General features: G+C 35.6%; 1 protein-coding gene and 1 long non-coding RNA gene across 2 annotated transcripts in view; both read right to left on the bottom strand.

Annotated features, from left to right (window-relative positions):
* The window catches only part of LOC140047600 (uncharacterized), a 264,382-nt gene that overhangs the window by 14,333 nt on the left and 229,105 nt on the right, over window positions 1-20,944 (bottom strand). The gene's annotated exons all lie outside the window — the stretch shown is intronic.
* On the bottom strand, window positions 1,174-10,717 carry LOC140047875 (uncharacterized). Its single transcript, XR_011844984.1, has 3 exons — window positions 10,634-10,717; window positions 1,458-1,547; window positions 1,174-1,260 (listed from the first exon to the last, which is right to left on the bottom strand). It is a non-coding gene; the product is annotated as an uncharacterized lncRNA (long non-coding RNA).

Genomic DNA, 20,944 nt, shown 5'->3' with positions numbered 1-20,944 from the left:
TACCAACATTATTTTGGTCTTTAACAGCATCAATTGTTTTAGTAAATAACACTTTTTGGTAATTCAGTGTAGAGAATATAAATAAATGTTACATATATAAATTCATATTAATTGATGTAATAATAAATAATTATACAAAGTATACTTTTTTCTATTATTTTTGTGCATGTTTTAAAAACAATGTTATTCGATAGTGGCACGAAAAAAAACTAAGCAATTATCAGGAATTTTGTCAATTATTAGGTCAGTATTTAGTAATAATTATAAATAAAACAATGGCAACATATATAAAAGATGAAATTATGATCTTGAATATTGTTATTTAAATGGTTATGACAAATTCCAGTATAAAGATCATTTTGAAAATTATATTTAGACTTTCTTTTTAATAGATACTTGATAAATATTCTATACAATATTATTTCCTAAAATGTTTTGAAGAATGTTTTTAATTGTATGGTACAATATCTAATTTTATTAAGATGTTTCTATTTTTATAGCAATTTTAACTAATTTTTAGTCATTTGTAATACATTTCATTTCAGTCCTTGACTGTCGTTTTGTAATATATTTTTATATACCGAATAAATAAATAAATAAAAAAAAAAAATAACCTTTACCTCTTCTAAAGAACACAAAGAAAAAGAGGGCTGTTTTTCTCTCCTTAGATCATCTAGTCCACATCGAAAACGCATCCACTTTAAAGGAATTTCCTTTTCTAAAGCTTTCATAAGGTCATCAATAACTTGTTTGAGATCACTAAAGCTCTTATCTGTCGTTTCTTGGCTGTTTTCAATGGCAAAATATTGGTACACATGTTTTCCATATGGTTTTGTTTTAAGCACATCTTGAATCTTTTTAAACATCTTTTCTGCCTGTTTGTAAATAAAGATTTACATCTATATACGAATGTGTAAATTCTGTAATTTATTTTAAGTAAGATTTAAATTTAAACTTTTTATGTGATGGCTTAAGTTATAAATATGTACTCTAATTTTTGTTAAATTTACTTTTAGAGCAGCAACGTATCTTTGGTTATCGCTATCTTTAATAATGTAGAAAAAAAAAAGAAGCATTAACCTCAACATTTTGTTGTTCTTCAGTCTCACCAAGTTTACCCTTATGTGTACCCACAATAAGGATAGTTGGTTTATGAACTTCATTCTCTTCATCTTCTTCCACAATACGACTATGAGAATAAACTGACAGGATGTAAGATAATATGAACTGCAGATTGGTCCAATGATGTTTACACGTTTCCTGTAAAAAAAAAAACATTATGAGAACACTTAACCACAGTTAAACTTGAAATGGTTAGTTTTTGAAAGCATTCATTACTACTGTACATCTTATTTGGAAGGTATTAAAATTTTAATGCATAAAATGCATGTTCTTATAAATTAGAAGACTTGTTCAATCACAATGCCTTACTGCTGCCATGCTCTAGAAATACTTACTCCAGTAGAATCAATGAAAGTAGCAAGATCATCCAATGGTTTACTGAGATCAAACACAACAATGTATAGTGCTTGTAGTGTTATGAACATCTGCAAAAATATTCAAATATTGACAGATTAATATTCTGACAACATATGAACAAACATTATTTTAAATTGTATTGTTGCAACAAATGCCTCGACATTGCAGTGCCAGCCTTATGTTTACGGAATGTAGAATTCCTTCTTTTTATGAATTGTTAAGAAAATCAATATATGGCCTGATGGGTAGACTAAATGCAAGCGAAAATGTTTTAGTCTCAACGATTAAAAGCAACGTCTTAGTTAAGTCGAAGATGCTCTCCAGGTGGAATGCCATCCTGAGATGAGTAGTAGTAATTAGTCTTGTTTATTTTATTTCATATCTATATATAAATTTACGTAAGGGCAAAATTCGGTAAATCGCGCCTTACTTCTAGAATTTTTACTCGATGGTATATAAAGTTGGTTCGTACTTTCGGTACTGATTTTAACCACCTGATGTAACCCTGTTTACTAATTAAATTAAGTTAGATAATTAGTTATTGACGATTAAAACGAATTTAGGTTCAACGATTTGCCCCAAATAGGGGTGTTTTCCGATCTTGGTATACACTGTCTAATGGATGTCCATCTTGAAAAATATCCGCCAGAAAAATGCGAGGAGGCTTCGCATTTTCCGATCTCCTCCTACGATAATTGTTTTTAATAGCTGAAAACCGGTTGAACAGCTAGAGTACAGCATCATAATGTTGAAGACAGGCCGATTTTCTTAAAAAAATACTATTTTGATAGATTTAATATACGATTATACAAATGTATTGATTTGCGATGAATGGAACATCCCAATCTCTCACTCTGCCAGAGTTTGGTTTAACACAAGTAGGTAAATTTATGAGCCCTTGGTTTAACACATACGGTAGGTAAATATATGGGCCCTTTGAGAATAAACTTGCAATACTTTGACAATACTGTAAATTAAATACCTAACTATTTTTTGTCCTCATTTGAATCGAGCATTTCTTACTGTGAATGTTCGTACTGTTGAAAAATATACAAATAAACTTTATTACTGAGATTGTGGATAGGCTCAACTGTTAGATATACAAATAAACTTTATACTGACAAATGTTTTACTGTATTTAGAGGTATATTATTTATAGGCCTATAAAACATGAAACAAATATTTCGTTACTGAGTGGATAAAGAATATATTTAAAAATTGTTCCTCTTTGTACCTATCCGCTTTCCCATCCCTCAACCCTAATGTTACATACAAAACACAAATTCAAAAATTTGGACTCATTTTGTGGTAAGTTTCTCCTTCGGAAGTAATTCTCAAGGTGCTAATTTTAGTTGAATACATAAATCATCGTGTCTATTTATTCGTTTCTGTAAACGACTATGTATTATAGTCCCGCGGTACGTACATTTGAAATCGCCAGTTTTGTTACGCTGAAATTACTGTGTATTCGAGAACCATCAGCTGTGGGTACGACCTAGATGGTACGCGAGCGAAGCGAGCGTACCATCTAGTATATGTAATTTTTACTTTCTATGGACCAGAGATTCCGAAATAAAAGATTGAATGAATGAATGAATGAATGAATAAAGACTTTCATAAAGGTAAAAGGTAAAGGTATTATAATAATAGTTGTCCTCAAGCCTAACTGAAAACTGAGGAAATTCGGATTAGGCAGCAGTGCAGCGCCTACCAGATCACGAGACGAGTTTACATCCAATCCGAAGGACGAGGCAATGAGAGCATCTTGCCTAAGGATACAGTTGTATGGTACCGATAGATTTGAACCCATGCCTATTACATGCTAGTCTGATATTATCATTACACCATCGCTTTCTGGTATACAGCACCCGCCGTGAATGCAACCGGGCCCAACATTGCTTAACTTCGGTGATCTGACATAAACCGGTGTTTCAACGCTGTTTGGCCGTATACACACATTTTTTGATTTGTGGCAAAAAGCTACTGAAAATTTGTAATCTTAACTGGTGTCTAGAAAGCTAAGATCAAGAAAACTCAGATATCTGACTTTTCTAGATCTATAAAACTCAGATATCAAGATCTGAGTTTTCTAGTTCCAGAATGAAACTAGAAAACCCAGATTGTCAAATGGATCGTTCCATTATTAATCAGAGGGTAGCTTGTTTGAAATACTACAGTATTATACGTTTTCTTACTACTAATAATAAATATTATAAGTTGTAGTAGCGGCCTACAACTTAAATCATAAAGAAATACAGTATACACCTTTTAAAATATAGGCTTAGCATTTAGGCCTAGTCTAGCTATTACAAACTCAATTCAAGGCTCAATGTGTGGGCGCTATCGCAATGTATCACAAGGGGGTCAGCCTGGCCCTACTAGGCTAGAAGTGGTCAACTCGTACCCAAAATAACTCATACCTATTCCCAACTTGGCTAACTCGTACCTCAACCAACTCGTACCCACACCAACTTATACATACCTAATTTTTAAGCCTACATTTTAACGGTAACGTGCACTGTATTTCCGTTATGATTTACATGTTGACTACATGTTACAATATTAGTAAGAAAATGTACACAGAGTAATCAGTTTTAATAATACTCATATAATATATTGATTTTCTAGATCTGAGTTTTCTAGACACCCAATTTTAACATTAGGCATGGATATTTTATATTCATGCAATGAAAAAAAAATGTATTAGCGCCAGTTTGGCTGTTATGTCACGTACGGCGCTCCATATGAGCCCCCTCGTTGTTGTTGTTTTACATACGAATGTTTACTGTTTGCTTTGTTAATAAAGTTACATTATTGTTATACCTCAAGTATCGGTTATTCAGTTGTATTATCTGTGTGAGTATTGTCTATATTATTACCAAGTTGGCGTGGTGGCAGCGTCGGGAGACGAAAATCCTACGCAACACATTTTACTGCCCACAAGAATATCGACTTACCGTCTACACAGGAGGCAGACCTAGGCCTAGCCCTATAACTATAGTACTTATACTGCCGTTATCGCACATCCACAGGCGAGCAACTGACCGGCGCATACTGCAGTCGCTGTAATTCTCCGTTCGTCAATAGAGGAATAACGTTTCATTCAGTACACTTTGTATAAACACCACAACAATGGCTGCATCCAATCGTGCCCCCAAGCAATGGTGCTTAGGTAAAAACGAAACAATAAACACATTTGAGAATTGGCGTCAAAACCTCATGTACACGTTAACATTAGACACTAAATTCGCCAATTTCCTGGTGGAAGGTTTCTCGTGGGGCAAGAAAACCAGAGCTTCCCCACTCCGAGGGTTCACTGATGACAATGGTTTTGAAGACAACGTAGCTAATGCTTTATCTGCACAACAGAAAGTAACCATGTTGGAACTAATGTTAGGTCAAATTGCTAACTATTGCCCTGTAATCTCAAGAAACACTATCGTAAAATCATCCACATCACTACCTTGCATCTGGCAATGCATACGATTACATTACGGGTTCCAATCTAGTGGGGCTCATTTCTTAGAGTTTGCTAACATTAGTCTGGGCCCAGATGAACGCCCAGAGGATCTATACCAACGTTTGCTAGCTTTCATTGATGACAATCTTCTTCAAGCAGACAGTGTTATAACTCACCACAATCAACCTATTACGGAAGACGAAGAACTCACCCCTTCACTTGAAAACCTACTCACACTGACATGGCTACGCTTAGTTCACCCTTCACTTCCCCAACTCGTCAAACAGAGGTATGGCACAGAGCTTCGCTCACGTACACTGGCGTCCATCAAGCCTGAAATTTCACAAGCTATGACTTCCCTATTAGAAGAAATCAAAACTTCCGATGACACAAGAGTCATGCGTTCAGCGATTTTACCGTTTCAAAGACCAGCTTCTCTTCCTTCTCAACCACCGCGTTCCCGCTACCCACCTAAGACATTCAATACTCAGACATACAATAACAAACCAAATAAATGCTGCCCATTTTGTAAACAAGGTGGACGACCAGACCGCCACTTTCTCAGTGAGTGCAAGTTCCTTCCGGAACGCGACCGCCGCTACATGGCACGTGCCCGGGCCGCAAACATCTTCGACGATGACGACAGTTACTGCTATGAACAGGATTCCACCCGTGTCGAGGATCCCAACGACCCACCATCTGGTTCATCCTCAGCTCTTCGAATACAGGTACGTCAGTCGCCATATCTCGAAGCCTTTCACGGCTATAATACCGTACATATTACTATAGACAGCGGTGCTACTGGCAACATGATCCGTGAATCAACTGCACGTTTACTTGGCGTTCAGATTAAGCCCAGTAGTCAATCAGCACACCAAGCCGATGGATCTTCGCAGTTACAGGTTATGGGCGAGACAAACGTCACCTTTACACGTGACAATAAAGACTTGACTTTCAATGGCCTCGTCGTTAAGGACCTCGACGTTGAGCTACTCGCTGGTACACCGTTTATGGAACAGAATGATATTTCTATCCGCCCCGCTAAGCGTCAAGTAGTTATGGCCGATGGCACAACATACATCTATGGCTCTTTGCCTACCACTTTGTCCGAATGCCACTCGATCAGACGCGCTCATGTTCTCCGTGCTCCCTCAACACGCACTGTGATATGGCCAGGTAGTTACATTGAACTTTCACTCCCAAATGACCTCACCCACATAGACACTGTTGCTATTGAACCTCGCGTTGATGCACCAATCTCGAAAACATCTTTGCCATCTCATGTTTGGCCTGAACCACGTATCATATCGTGCGTTGCCGGACGAATTCGCATTCCTAACCTGTCAGACGAACCCAAAGTGCTTTCACGCAATGAACAGTTTTGCCAAGCTAGCCCTGTGTTTACACCTAACCTACCTGACACTTCATCATCCCCGATTAAACCACCAAAGCTTAGCACTACAACAGTTCACACTTGCTTCTCTGATAACATTAAGCTGGATCCGGATAGCATTCTACCTCGCAACATACTCGAACAATTTACTAGCCTCCACAAGGAGTATGATGACATTTTCAACCCTTCCTTTAAAGGTTATAATGGTGCTGTAGGCCCGTTTGTTGCCACCGTAAATATGGGACCAGTCCAACCCCCACAACGCAAAGGTCGCCTTCCTCAGTATGCAAGAGACAAGCTCCTCGAACTACAACACAAGTTCGACGAACTCGAAACACTTGGAGTTTTTGCCCGTCCAGAAGATGTTGGAGTTGCTGTAGAATATCTCAATCCGTCATTCCTCGTGAAGAAACCCAACGGCGGTTCCAGATTAGTGACATCCTTTGCCGATGTCGGCAGGTACAGCAAACCACAACCGTCACTCATGCCTGACGTCGACTCCACTCTTCTTAAAATCGGACAGTGGAAATACATTATAACAACGGATCTTACCAACGCTTTCTACCAAATTCCACTTTCAAAACCGTCTATGAAATATTGCGGAATCGTCACTCCATTTCACGGTGTCAGGGTATATACCCGTTGCGCAATGGGCATGCCGGGGTCAGAAACCGCATTGGAAGAACTTCTAAGCAGAGTAGTGGGTGATTTTTTAGAAGAAGGTTCAGCTACAAAACTCGCTGATGATCTTTACTGCGGCGGTAATACAGTTGAAGAGGTCTTGAACGTATGGAGAAGAATCCTTCATGCACTATCCAACTCAGGACTACATTTATCCGCTACCAAAACCGTTATCTGTCCTAAGACTACTAACATTCTTGGGTGGATATGGAGCCAAGGGACACTCCGAGCTAGCTCTCATCGCATCTCAACATTATCTAGCTGCCCGAGACCAGTCACCGTGACCGGATTACGATCGTTCATTGGCGCATTTAAGATGCTATCTCGCGTTCTCCCGCGATGTGCACCTATTTTGTCACCTCTTGAAGCTGCTGTCGCTGGACGACAATCCCAAGAGAAGATAGACTGGTCTGACGAATTGCTCGCTAGTTTCGCAAGTGCGCAATCTATCCTCAACTCACCACACACGATTGCCATCCCACGAGCAAGTGACCAATTGTGGATTGTAACTGATGGCGCCGTCAAGAAATATGGCATAGCTTCCACCTTGTATGTCTCCCGTGACAGCAAACCATTACTCGCTGGTTTTTATAGCGCTAAACTACGCGGACGACAAATGACCTGGTTACCATGTGAAGTCGAAGCTCTTTCAATTGCCGCATCCACAAAACACTTTAGTCCATTTATCATACAATCCGCACATCAGGCACACATTTTGACAGACAGTAAGCCATGTGTCCAAGCCTACGAAAAGTTGTGCAGAGGTGAATTCTCTGTGAGTCCTCGGGTTTCAACCTTCTTATCCACTGTTAGCCGCTATCACGCATCTGTTCACCACCTCGCAGGTTCCGCAAATATGCCGTCCGACTTCGGGAGCAGGAACGCACAACCTTGTGACGCTCCTTCTTGCCAAATCTGCTCTTTTGTCCAACAAACCGAAGACTCTGTTGTTTTCCAAGTGAACATTAAAGACGTTATATCTGGCTCCACAAAGCTACCTTTCACTAGTCGTCCTGCCTGGCTGGCCATCCAGTCTGAATGTCCGGTCCTACGACGCACTCACGCTCACCTTTCTCAGGGTACTCGCCCCCACAAAAAAATCACAAACATTAAAGATGTCAAGCGCCTTCTACGATTTTCTACCATAGCCAAGGATGGTCTTTTGGTCGTTCGTAGGGATGAGCCACTCGCACCCGTACGCGAATGTATTGTTGTTCCTCGTGATGTCCTCGAGGGCCTTCTCACAGCACTTCATCTGCGTTTTGACCACCCTTCGTGCCATCAGCTTAAAACGATCGTTCGTAGATATTTCTTCGCTCTCGACATGGATGCCTCTGTGGAGCGTATCTCAGCAAGATGTCACCACTGCGCTGCCCTTCGCTCTATTCCACATACCGTTATCCCGCAGTCCACCGGAGACCCACCCGATGCAGTTGGTACCACCTTCGCTGCTGATGTAATTAAGCGTGAACGACAACTTATTCTAGTGATGCGAGAGTGTGTAACATCATTTACAGTCGCGTGCATTATCGACAGCGAACGTCACGACAGTCTACGAGACGGTTTAATCCGCCTTTGTATCGAGCTCAGGCCTCTTGACGGCCCACACGCTGTAATTCGCACCGACCCTGCTCCTGGATTTGCTTCGTTGGTCAGCGATAAGTTGTTAGCGCACCACAGAATAATGATTGAGCTAGGAAGAACCAAAAACCCAAATAAGAATCCAATCGCCGAAAAGGCCGTACGTGAAGTAGAAGACGAACTTCTTACACAAGAACCCACTGGTGGATTAGTCACCCCAACTATGCTCAAAATTACTATGGCTTGCTTAAACTCTCGACTACGCTCATGTGGTCTCTCTTCTAGGGAGATGTGGACACAACGCGACCAGTTTACTAACGACCAAATTCCTCTGTCTGACAGTCAATTAATTATCTCACAGCACAAACGTCGTTTAGCCAATCATGCACATAGTGAAAGATCAAAGGCTCCAACGGGCCGTTTTCCAGCAAGCTCCGATATTGATGTTGGTGATCTTGTGTACGTCTTAGCCGATCGCAACAAGTCAAAGGCCCGTCATCGCTATCTCGTAACGTCGGTTGATAACACTTGGTGCAATATCCGCAAATTTATCGGTTCTCAGTTACGTAGTACGGCGTACAAAGTCAAGCGTACGGAATGCTACAAGGTTCCCTCGTCACCATCTCCTCGATCGCAACATTATTACCAAGAGGACTCGAACAGCGATGATGATTATCAAATTCCTGAGCCACCGCGTACAGAAATACCTATTGAGCTGTCAACCCCAGCCGATCACGCTTACCAGGTTGATCCATTGCCTGCTGGTACCGACTCAGAGTTCTTAACTCCTGCTGCTTCTGATGATGTCCGCCCTCTCACCGACCTTCATAAAGTCGTTATTCCACCACCAGTGATAGAACCCAGACGATCTACTCGCAGTCATCGCTTACCCACTCATCTTAACGATTTTGTACTTGACAAGTGATTCCTGATAAGTATTGTGGGGCAGAATAATCCCCAAGCTGGAGGGCAGTCTACCCGATGAAAGCTCGTTTTTCAATTTTTTATATTTGATTCACAGTTTGTCCCGATTTGCCGTTTTTGTTGTTGACTTTGTTTTTTTTTGAGAAAAGGAAAAAAAAAAAAAAAGGTAGTCACGCCAGTTTGGCTGTTATGTCACGTACGGCGCTCCATATGAGCCCCCTCGTTGTTGTTGTTTTACATACGAATGTTTACTGTTTGCTTTGTTAATAAAGTTACATTATTGTTATACCTCAAGTATCGGTTATTCAGTTGTATTATCTGTGTGAGTATTGTCTATATTATTACCAAGTTGGCGTAGTGATAGATGAAATGTTCTACTTTTATCACATGAAATTATTTGCCCCAGTGCACTCGTAAACATTCATTATTTGTATATTATAACACACCTAAGTATATTCTTTTATTTGATTGGAGGATTATGGGTTGCATGATATAAATAAATGCTCTCCTAATGATGTCATCAAGAGTGCAACGTTATATGTGTGCGAATACTGCAATTTTGTTTTGCGCATATTTTACACAGTGAAGAGGCTGTTGTTGACTGATCACATTTCCTTAACCTGTAGTGTGTGCCGTGTCTAATTGTTTTACTCCCTGTCTAAAATTAGAGTGCTACTTTTTCAATGGCCTAGCCTCTTGTTAAAAGTAGGTGTGTTATTCTTTTAACGAGAGGCTAGGCCAAGGCCTAAACTATTAGAGAAGTAGAACAATTATAGACGCGACAATACAGATTGATTTTTTAACACGCAGTCTATTCTTACTACCTTGGCAGATGACAAGGTAGGTAGTCTATTCTTGCGTCCCATGTTTCGGTTGCTCACTGTGTAACATAAGAATGTGCAATCTGACTTAAAAGTTTAATAGTATGTCTATTGAATATCATGTGACCCACAATCCTCCAATCAAATGACAAGAATTTAATATTAAATTGTTATATATATTACTATGCAGTACCATGGAAAGATGTTTGCGATTGCTTAATGGGAAAAAAAAAGAAAAAAGCAAACTATACCTTGGCCATACAATCATGTTAGTCTATACAGAAACCTACTTACCCGATGTAGACCATGGTAGATTAATTGTCCCCCATGGTCCCAGATGTTGAATGTTTCTTCCAAAGTCTCCTTATTTTCCTCAACAACATTCTTGATTACATCATTATCTAATTGCTGCTCTGTATCAAATGGGATAGCTTCAGTAACTGTATAAGCACCTGTAGTGGGAACAAGTTTTTTGGTCATTCCACAAACGGCATAACAAGCATCATTGTTTTAGTCCTATAATCATCTATAATCATCATAGTTAATGAGTCAGTTAAAAAGTCATTACTATGAGTATAGTTGTCCTCATTATCATCATTAGTGAGCTTTTGCATCGGGACGGTAAGCGAAAGGGGACGGTAGATGTGAAAGGATACAGTAATATATACAAACTATTAACTGCACATTTGTATAAGCTAGTATATGTATATTATATAGTAGGTGTAGACTGTGAATTCACTTTGATTCTTCTAGATTCATACAAAAAAATAAGCATCTTTGTAAGCCCCTTTTAAGGTTTTAATAAGTGTTTTAGTTCATCTTTGTTTAACTTTGCTAACAAAGAAACATGCCCATCAAGCCTGCATGTACAGCGTCTGTGGACTGTCTAGCAGTGGGATGGCCGCTGCCATGTTTTCTCTAAATTACCGTCACCATAATTGTTACACAGATAGGTTGCCTCTAAGTTATAAATCTGATAACATAATTTTATACTTCTTTAGTTACATTAAATTGGAAAATCTAATTAATAATCTTATTATTTTAAATAACTATGAACTTAAATATGTCCCCTTGAAAAAATAATTCTTACAATATTTGTTTAAATATGCAATTTTAATGTCACCTAATAGTTATCCACTTTGACCAAAAATTGGATTGAAAAAAAATGTATTTACCTAAAAAACTGTAATTTTAAGCAAAAAATAGTCAAATTGACTGCCAGCCAATGGGTTTTTGCTTGAATTTAACCATTTATTTTTTGTTATTTTATATGTGTTTCCTTTTTTTCTACAGAAGTGATTGACTACAAAATAATCTATTCAAAGTCTGATTTTAATAATCTTTATTTTTCATGTTTTTTGGGGACAATAGATGTTTAATATGACAGAAATTGCAAACTGATAATTGCAACTTATTTATTAATGCTTTTACTACAAAAATGTAAAAATAATTAAAATTTAAGGGAAAGTTACATACGATCATTGTTGTCATCATTGTTGTCATCATTTTTGTCATCATTGTTGTCATCAGTTTTGTAATCATCATTGTTGTCATTATTATCATCTATAGGTGGTGTCTGACACATAAAACAAAAACAATATATGGATATAAAAAAGAAACAAATGTTTATTCAAAGTTAAATACAGTATTGTTTACAATTTAATATAAGAGAAAACTAATATTATTTACTCTCAAAATCAAAACCAAATTAATTTTTAGAGTAAATTTTAAAAGGATTGAAGCAAAAAAATGAAATAGCCACTCATAATGCCTCATTGATTCATTTAGAAAGAAAGCCTAAGTGACTGGTTTGCAATAGTCCTGTAGGTGCTACTTAATTCAATAGAGAGGTTTCGCAATCTTACGAATACGATAACGAAAACGGATACGTCACGCACACGTATTCGTTTTCGTAAGCCATAGAAAAATCTGTTTCGCATGGCAACGAAATATCGAGGCGCGTCTAAAATATGACTGCGGTAAATTTGAGCGAAGCGCAGGTATGTGTTGCTTGGTGCTTGGCCAGCTGCCTAGGCCTAGCGTAACATCAAAGCGAGTGAGGACTTTAAAAACTGCTATTTATCTAAATTGACCTGGCATTTTAGTGAATTACTTTAGTAAATTACTTTCAATAAATCCATAATTATATAATAATCATGAATCATTCCTAATTCAAATGCAAAATGTGCAAAATAGATCAAAAACTATACTCGTTTTGGAGTTACGAATATGACTGGTGATATTCGTCAACACAAATACGCCTTACGAATATGAAATGGGGATCAGCTCAAAAGTTTCACAAATGTGTGACGTATCCGTTTTCGTTATCGTATTCGTATGGTTGCGAAACCACCCTATTATTACTGACATACGCTTACAGTTTCCTTTGCTCTCAATTTGTCAGTGACCATTTTCGTATACTGTTTTGAAGGATCACCTGTAGAGAAAGAGAAAGTGTGTACATATTATTTCAGCACATACGTTCATATGTGACTATACTTTGGATATTTTACTACTGTCGAAGTAAAATTACAATTACAGTACATCATCAAAGAATGTGTGCGTTATAAAGGGATCATAGAGTAACAATTGTAATGTATGTGAAAATATGACTGTTGAATCCATACTACGGTTGTATACATTTATTGAATTCCATTCTATGTCTCCATTTCATTGTGGACTTGTTTGTGTCTATGATAATAATTATTGATAAATATGGTTACATAACGTATGATGATGGGAAGAGTAATATGCTAATTTGTATTCATGTTTACCACTATCAGCTTTAGCCTCTGTCCATGTTGTGCTTGCTGTTCTTATCACCGCTATGCCATCTGTAAGTACATGCTTTTCCTCAAATCTGGCAAAATTATTTGAAACCAACAATGAACTTCAGTCATTTTAAGTACAGGTACTGTAAAACATGCACTTTTCTCCTTTTACTTCAAAACCATTTTAATATATTCATTAATTATACATTTAGGAAGTCAAGTTATCCGACCATTCGTATGATCTTTTTTTTAAATACAAGCCTAAAAGCAAATTCTATATTCTATAGAAAATTTGATGGTTTTATGATTATTGTAGAAACCGATTTATATATTTATAGACGTTTTTATTCAACTATTGTTATCTATCACTGCAATATTTAAAAAGTGGTAGTTTATCAAAATCAAATCAATAAAAGTTGGCTGGTTTGTAATTCTTAGTTGACTCACAAATATTTTGTAATGTTCATTTCACTGTCCTACTACTACTACTTACTCTTTTCCAAGACATGCATTTATGAGGCATGTTTTACCAACTCCTTCTTGCCCAATCACTTTAAGCATTCCAAGATTGACTGGAACGGATCCATCTTTCAAGGCTTCATTGTATGCTTTCTGAAAATCTAATTCACGTGCAGCAATATCTGAAAATTGAATCAAGATTTTAATAGATTTTTTAAACATCTGGAGTAAATAAAGTTAAAAAAAAACTAGAATTTGGTTATATGCATTGATTTAAATAAAGATAATTGATTTTTAAAAGATATATTGATTGATTGATTTTCTCAGAATCTTTAATTATTAGTTATCCGCATTCAGCGGATAACTCCTTGTAACTGTCCTGTTTCATCTTTTTTTTTTTGGTTATCCGCAACTTAGTTGCAGGATAACCCATGTGATTGTAAATATCTTTTTTTTCATCTTCTTTGTTATTCTTTCTTTCCCGGATTTTGTGACCAGCATATCTCTATTGCTTGTGAACATAACTTTGTATAACTTGGTAAAAAGATTGACATTGAAGGGTAGATGTGCAGCCAAGCTTTTGGACGATGTCAGATACGCGTTGCGTAAGTTACGCGCGATTTTATGAATTTCTATAACTGATCATAACTTTAGAACCAACAAATATTGTTTCATGAAACTTAATAAAATTATAATTCATATCATGGGTCAATTTTCTATGGATTAAAAATGACATGTTTTACAAGAAGTTACGCGCGCACGCGCATTTAAAGTTTCAAAATGCGCAAAATTAATTTCTAATCAACTTTCTACGCTGATCATGACATTTTGAGCATGTCAAAAATTCCCGCGCGTGCGAAAAAATTTACGCGTATGGTGCGCACGGTGCATGAAAATCATGTTTTTTTCTCTTGAATTATGATTTTCCAGCCTTTCCTAGTCATTTTAAAAAAGATTGACATCATTTCAAATTAAAATGACGTCATACGAACACGTTGATTTAGACAATTTGCGTGCGTTTTAGTTGCAAAAAAGACAAAATATTGTCAAAATTATGCCTACTTTGAATCTATTATAGCTCCTCAGGATCAACCGTTACCCCCATTTTTTAAAATTTAATATGTAAGCAGATATGTTGTAGATATGAATTCATGCAGAATCTTTACCCCTCGGATGTTATGACGTCATCGTATGGCCACACAAATGTAAAATATTGGTTTTTTTACTGTTTCGTTATTGCTCATTACATTAAATAGAGCGCATATCGCTTATACGTATTCCATTTCCTCATATATTTTAATACTGTCTAGGTCAATCAACTCCCTCTCGCATGAGTTAAAAATATTTTAATTTTTATGACGTCATCATGTCTAAAAATGTAAATAACGTGGGTCACTTATTTTTATCTTTACAGTAAATTTCAATCGGTTATAGCTCGTCAGAGTTATAAGTGATAATCATTATTAAAACGTTTTCTTGAAGCTATTGGATTGTAGATACGAATTCATGTGAATATTTTGTCAATCAGATGTTGTGACGTCATCATATGGCCAGTTGAATTCAAAAAGTCATATTTTCACCTCTTGCGTAAAAGTTCATTGCGTTTAAACGAGAGCGCATCTCACTTTTACGTGACCAAAATTCTTTAAATTTGTATTAATGTAATTAATTAGATAATTATCTTCTAAAAGTGTTATTTTTATGTCAATTTGATGATGTCATCGTGTTAATAATTGGATTTAAAAGATAGGTCTCGAAATTCCGTCTATGCTACACTGTATATAACATACAGTGTATTCTGTAAATACTGTAACATAATGTATGCTACAAAATAGGTACAATTCAGCACTGTAAACATATTTATTTCATGTCATAGGATGGCATAATAATTGTCGAGGTTCATATAGTTTAAAGTATGTGCATGTTGCGTATGCGCGGATAACCCGAACTCGTCAAAGTGACGAGTTCAAATCTAGTTTTTCTGTATTATTCTTCTTTCTTTCTGTCATTTTTGTGCAGAGCTTATCTCTAAAACGTGTAAAGCTAACATTTTATAACTTTGTCAACATGTGCGCATTTACGTGAAGTTGTGCAGCCACTTTTGTGAATGACGTCAGAAATGCGCAAAGTGACTTACGCGCGATTTTATGAATTTCGCGTATTTAACATAGATCGAAAACCATATAACAATTTAAATTGAAACTCAGCAAAAGTTTAATTTATATCTTGCGCTAACTTTTTGTGCACTAAAAATGACATGTTTTACACAAAGTTACGCGCGCACGTTCGTTTAAAATGTTAAAATGCGAAAAAATAATTTCTAATCAACTTTCTACGCGTTTCATGTAATTTTGAGCATGTCAAAAATTACCACGCGCGCGGTGCGCACGTAGCGTTGATAACATACTTTTTCCGCATGATTTATGTTTTTCCAGCCTTTTTCAGTACTTTTACCAAATTTTAAACAATTTCGGCTTAAAATTACGTCATACGAGCACGTCGAATTGGATAATTTGCGCGCGTTTTTTATGAAAAAGTTCAAAAATTCGTCAAAATGATGCATTTTTTTAAACCGTCGTAGCTTCTCAACTAAACGGTGAAAATTATTGTTATTACATATTCTGGAAGTTGATGAGTTGTAGATATCGGATCATGCATTAATATGGCTAACTGGACTATGTGACGTCATCGTATGGCCACTCGAATATAAAATATAGGGATTTTGTCTCTTTTGTCATAGCGCATCACATTTAATAGAGCGCATCTCCACTTATCCGTTTTCCATTTTCACCCCGATTTCGATATTGTCTAGGTCAATCAACTATCCTTCGCATGAGTTAAAAATATTTTAATTTGTATGACGTCATCATGCCTAAACATTTAAATTACGTGTGCCATTAATTTCATCTTTACAGTAAATGTTAATCTGTTATAGCTCGTACAAATAAAATGTGATAATCACGATTAAAACGTTTTCTGGAAGCTATTGGATTGTAGATACGAAATCATGAGAAAATGTTGCAAATCGGATGTTGTGACGTCATCATATGGCCAGTTAAATAAAAAAACTTGTATTTTCATCTTTTGCGTCATAATTCATTACATTTAAAAGAGCAAGCATCAATATTTCACGTATTCAAATTTCTTCTGCACGTTAATATGTTGTTACTGAGATAATTTCCTTCTCAAATTGCTATCTTAGTGTTTCATTTTGATACCGTCGCCATGTTAAAAATAGGAATAAACGGGGGGTCCCGTAATTTCACCTATTCTACACTGTATGTAACATGTATACAGATTATACCGTTTGCACTGTATATACTATATGACACAAAATTGACAGAATTCAGCACTAACAGCATATAATATTCTTAAATTCAGGTCATAATGCCATTGTAGTGAATTTATTTTAGTTGGTTCCGAGCTTTCTCAGGCGTATATATATAACTCCACGCGACGTACACTGTCACTGAATGATAACTCATACAAAAAGTATATTTAACTCAACTAGAACTTTTATTCCTTGTAACTCGATTAATACATCTTTCTACCACTACCAGTCAAGCCTTAATATTCTCTTTATCATCTTTCCGTTTATCTACTCTGATCTTATTCTCTCTTCTCCTCTAATATCTATTACATTCTACTTTTATACTGGATATGCAAATTTTAGGCTTCAGAGGAGGATAACATTTTCCCTCTAAAAATTATACGATTTTGATTGGCTAATAATAAGGCGGAACTGGTCTAAAGCATCCTTCTCTAAACACAGAGAATCACAACATCAATAATATGACAGCCATAATCTTTTTCCGTGTGCAAAATTCCAACGTATGACGTGCGCGTGGCGTTTGTCGTGCGGATAACTAACTCGTCAAAGTGACGAGTTCAAATCTAGTTTATAATATAGGATCTTGCTAACGGGAATACAATAGCCGGTATCACAATCCGATCAAAGATCCCTCTGCGTATAATGTCATAAATCACATTGTTACATAATAATAAAGACATTACTTACATTTTATCTAGATTTCATGATAAATTATGTGTATAATCTATACACTAAAAAATAAAATTGAACAAACAATATGGATAATAAAAAAAAATCTTATTTCACGAGCACAGACCACCGAGCCATACACAACTGACTAAAAGTTGTAGAAAGATTCCTCCGTGTATTTACTATGCAGTAACCACTTTGGCGCAGATAGATTACGACATACCGCAATGAATTATAATTTTTTACTATGATGACATCTTTAAAAATGTTAAAAAAACGATGCACTGTCAAACTATATACTTTTACCTTTAATATATGAACTTTTATTTTGAAGGAAGAAAGTTAAAGTTTGTTATTTCGGCCTAAGAAAATGTCATAAATTTTTGATTGTCGAAATAAATTTTTTAAATTTTAAAATGCAATTAATGATGACTTTATCAACTTTTGTACTCTTAATTTCATAATAAATCATACATATGATACATACACTTCAAGAAAATGAAATAAAAAATATGTGTTCCCGAGCATTCTTACGATCTATATTATTTTTTTTAATTTAGCATATTTTCACCATTTTGTTAACTTACACGTGCGTAGCCTGTCACTTTTGACGTGCTCGTAAGAAAACGCAAATTCGAGTTGAAAAGTGAATAAAATATGATGATATTATTAAAGAAAGGTTGTACAACAGAAATCGTGCATTAACGTTTAACAAGCAGTGCGCGTGCAAAAATCTGTGCACTCATGGCAATTTTTTAAATGCTTAAAATTGCCTGAAACGTACTCTAATTTCATCGAAAATAAATTTTGACAATTTTGGAAATTTTAAGCGCGCGTACGCATGCGTTATATGCGCTACGCACGTAATTGTATTGTCATATGATGAAATAATGACCTGAAATTTATGAGTACCAAATTTTGTTTAAAAGTGATTCATGCTTGTGAAGATATGATTACAAACGTGATTTCGTTAAATCGCATGATAATGCATATAACCTAAAAATCAACAATCAAGCAAAAATCAAGCAAGCATGCCACATAAATCTGCAAACTAGCTTCATTCCAGTATTACAGTATTTTAAATGGAAACAATCAACTGTTATTATTTATGATAAATAAAATCTCTCCATTTGTTATTTGTTATCAGTTGCACACTTTTTCGCCTTTTTACAGTACCGCTCAGAAATGATTTTTTAAATAACATTAGCGTCTAATTCTCTCTACTGAAATCCCATTTTAATCACAATTCTGTTAAATTATATATAGATACAATCATAAAACATACAGCAGCTCTTATTCTTAAACTTACCACTCTCTGGCTTAAGAAGTTTTGTTTTCTGTTCATCACTTGTCTGTTTCTGAAATTGTGTTTGAAATTGCTCATCAACAGTACTTGGTAAATCTAAAAAAATGCACAAAACCAAAATATTACATATTTAATTTTCATAAAAAACACTATATTAAAAGTCATAGCTTTTTTTTTTCAATGGTATAAGGTTGTATAAGGCTCTGTGTGATACAAAGCCTTACAAACACTTGTGGGTGATTGTGTACAAGCAATCATTCATTCTGAATATACTATAATAACAATGTATATTTTTAACTACAATGTATACAGTTATTACAACTACAGTTATTAATTTAAATTATGTCCTAAAAAAAATCAAACTCATCCAAACATATAGACGTTATGCAACATTTTTTGACAGCGATCCTGAATCTAAATCGTTGAAATTATAGCAACATACGGTTGATTAGCATGGTTTCAATGGGTAAAGTGAAAATATAGTAATCCTGAAATGAATAACTGGTATGATTCAGAATGAGGCAGTAGGAAATGCGATTAAAAACATCTATCGTAAGTTTTCAATATGCTTTGAACTTTTTGAATGTTTTTATTTATATTCTGTTTTATGACCAGTAACCAATTTTGTTTTTATACCTGTTTGTCATAACTCGAACCCTGCCATGGTTTAGGCTGATGTCAAACAATTTTGTCAATATAGACCTGGAATTGCACCTTTAAAGGCTTACAATAAGGGCGTTTTTCTGGTCCTACTAAGGCACGCTCAGAAAATGTGCTCATTGTCCCCAGTCATTAGTTCCCCATTATGTGTGTACGCTACACTTTTGTAAATATTAATTGTAAAAAAATAAAAATCAGCCTAGAATGTACAATGTGTCATAATTGCTCTAAATGTATTTATTGATAAAATGCAATGAACACTCTACATGTTTGTATAATATAAATATTTTGTAAAATATACACTTTATACACTTGGTAGAGCTTTTATACTTTGAAGGGCTTGGTGTTTAGAAGAACACCGCCCCCCCGCCCACTACCAATGTAATGAATATACATTACAATTAGTTATTAGCGGCGGTTCAGCTGGCGCTAAATTTGAAAACAAAATAAATATTTGGTAAGCCTAGCCTAGTACTTAATGTAGGGGCATTTCTCTAATTCCAATTCTTGGCAAAATATTTTTAAACATCCTTAACACTAGAATAACTAACGATACTGAAAACAATAACATTATTTAACAAGAAAAATCGGGTTTTCGCAAGGGATTCCGCATATTAGATAATATTTTCATTCTTAACAGCATAATTCAAAAATATCTACGTAAAAAAAGGGATAGAATAATTGGTTGCTTCGTTGATCTCAAACGTGCACTTGACAGTATAAATCATAATTTTCTATTATTAAAATTAAGAAGAATAGTCGTAAATAATAATATATATGACGTCATATATATTATTATTTAGTTTCCAATTATTAGCGCATGTAAAAATAGGAAACTCATTAATGCTCCTATTTGAATGTTCAATTGGAATACAACAAGGGTCACCCCTGCCATCATCTCTATTTAATATATTTATGAATTACTAGCTAAATCAAAATAACGAAAAAATACCATTCGGGGATTGCTTTATAAACCATCTGCTAATAATGCTGCTGATTTATTACTATTCGCAGACACAGTAAAGGCTTACAACATTTAATAATTATATTGGAAATATTTTGTGACACATGGGGTCTTAGTGTAAATGTACACAAATAAAAAATAATGGTATTTAAAAAAGGTGAAAAATTAAGAAAATATGAAAAATGGTATTAGATAAACATTAAAATGGAAGTTGTTAAATCGTATACTTACTTGGAAGTGGTTTTCAATTCAAATGGTCAGTGGAATAACACAATTGAACACAATTGGCAAAAAGCAAATAACGTACGTACTATTTACAATCAATTTACAATCAATTAATAGCAAAACAAAATACCTACCAGAGAATATATGGAAACACATTTTTGACAAAGGTTTACCAATTTTAATTTACGGGAGTGAGACATGGGGATTTTCGAATTTATCA

Source organism: Antedon mediterranea, chromosome 4 (assembly GCF_964355755.1).
Source record: "Antedon mediterranea chromosome 4, ecAntMedi1.1, whole genome shotgun sequence".
Classification (NCBI taxonomy): domain Eukaryota; kingdom Metazoa; phylum Echinodermata; class Crinoidea; order Comatulida; family Antedonidae; genus Antedon; species Antedon mediterranea.
Note: the sequence above shows the minus strand (reverse complement) of the source record. Positions and strands in the feature narration are given on the sequence as shown.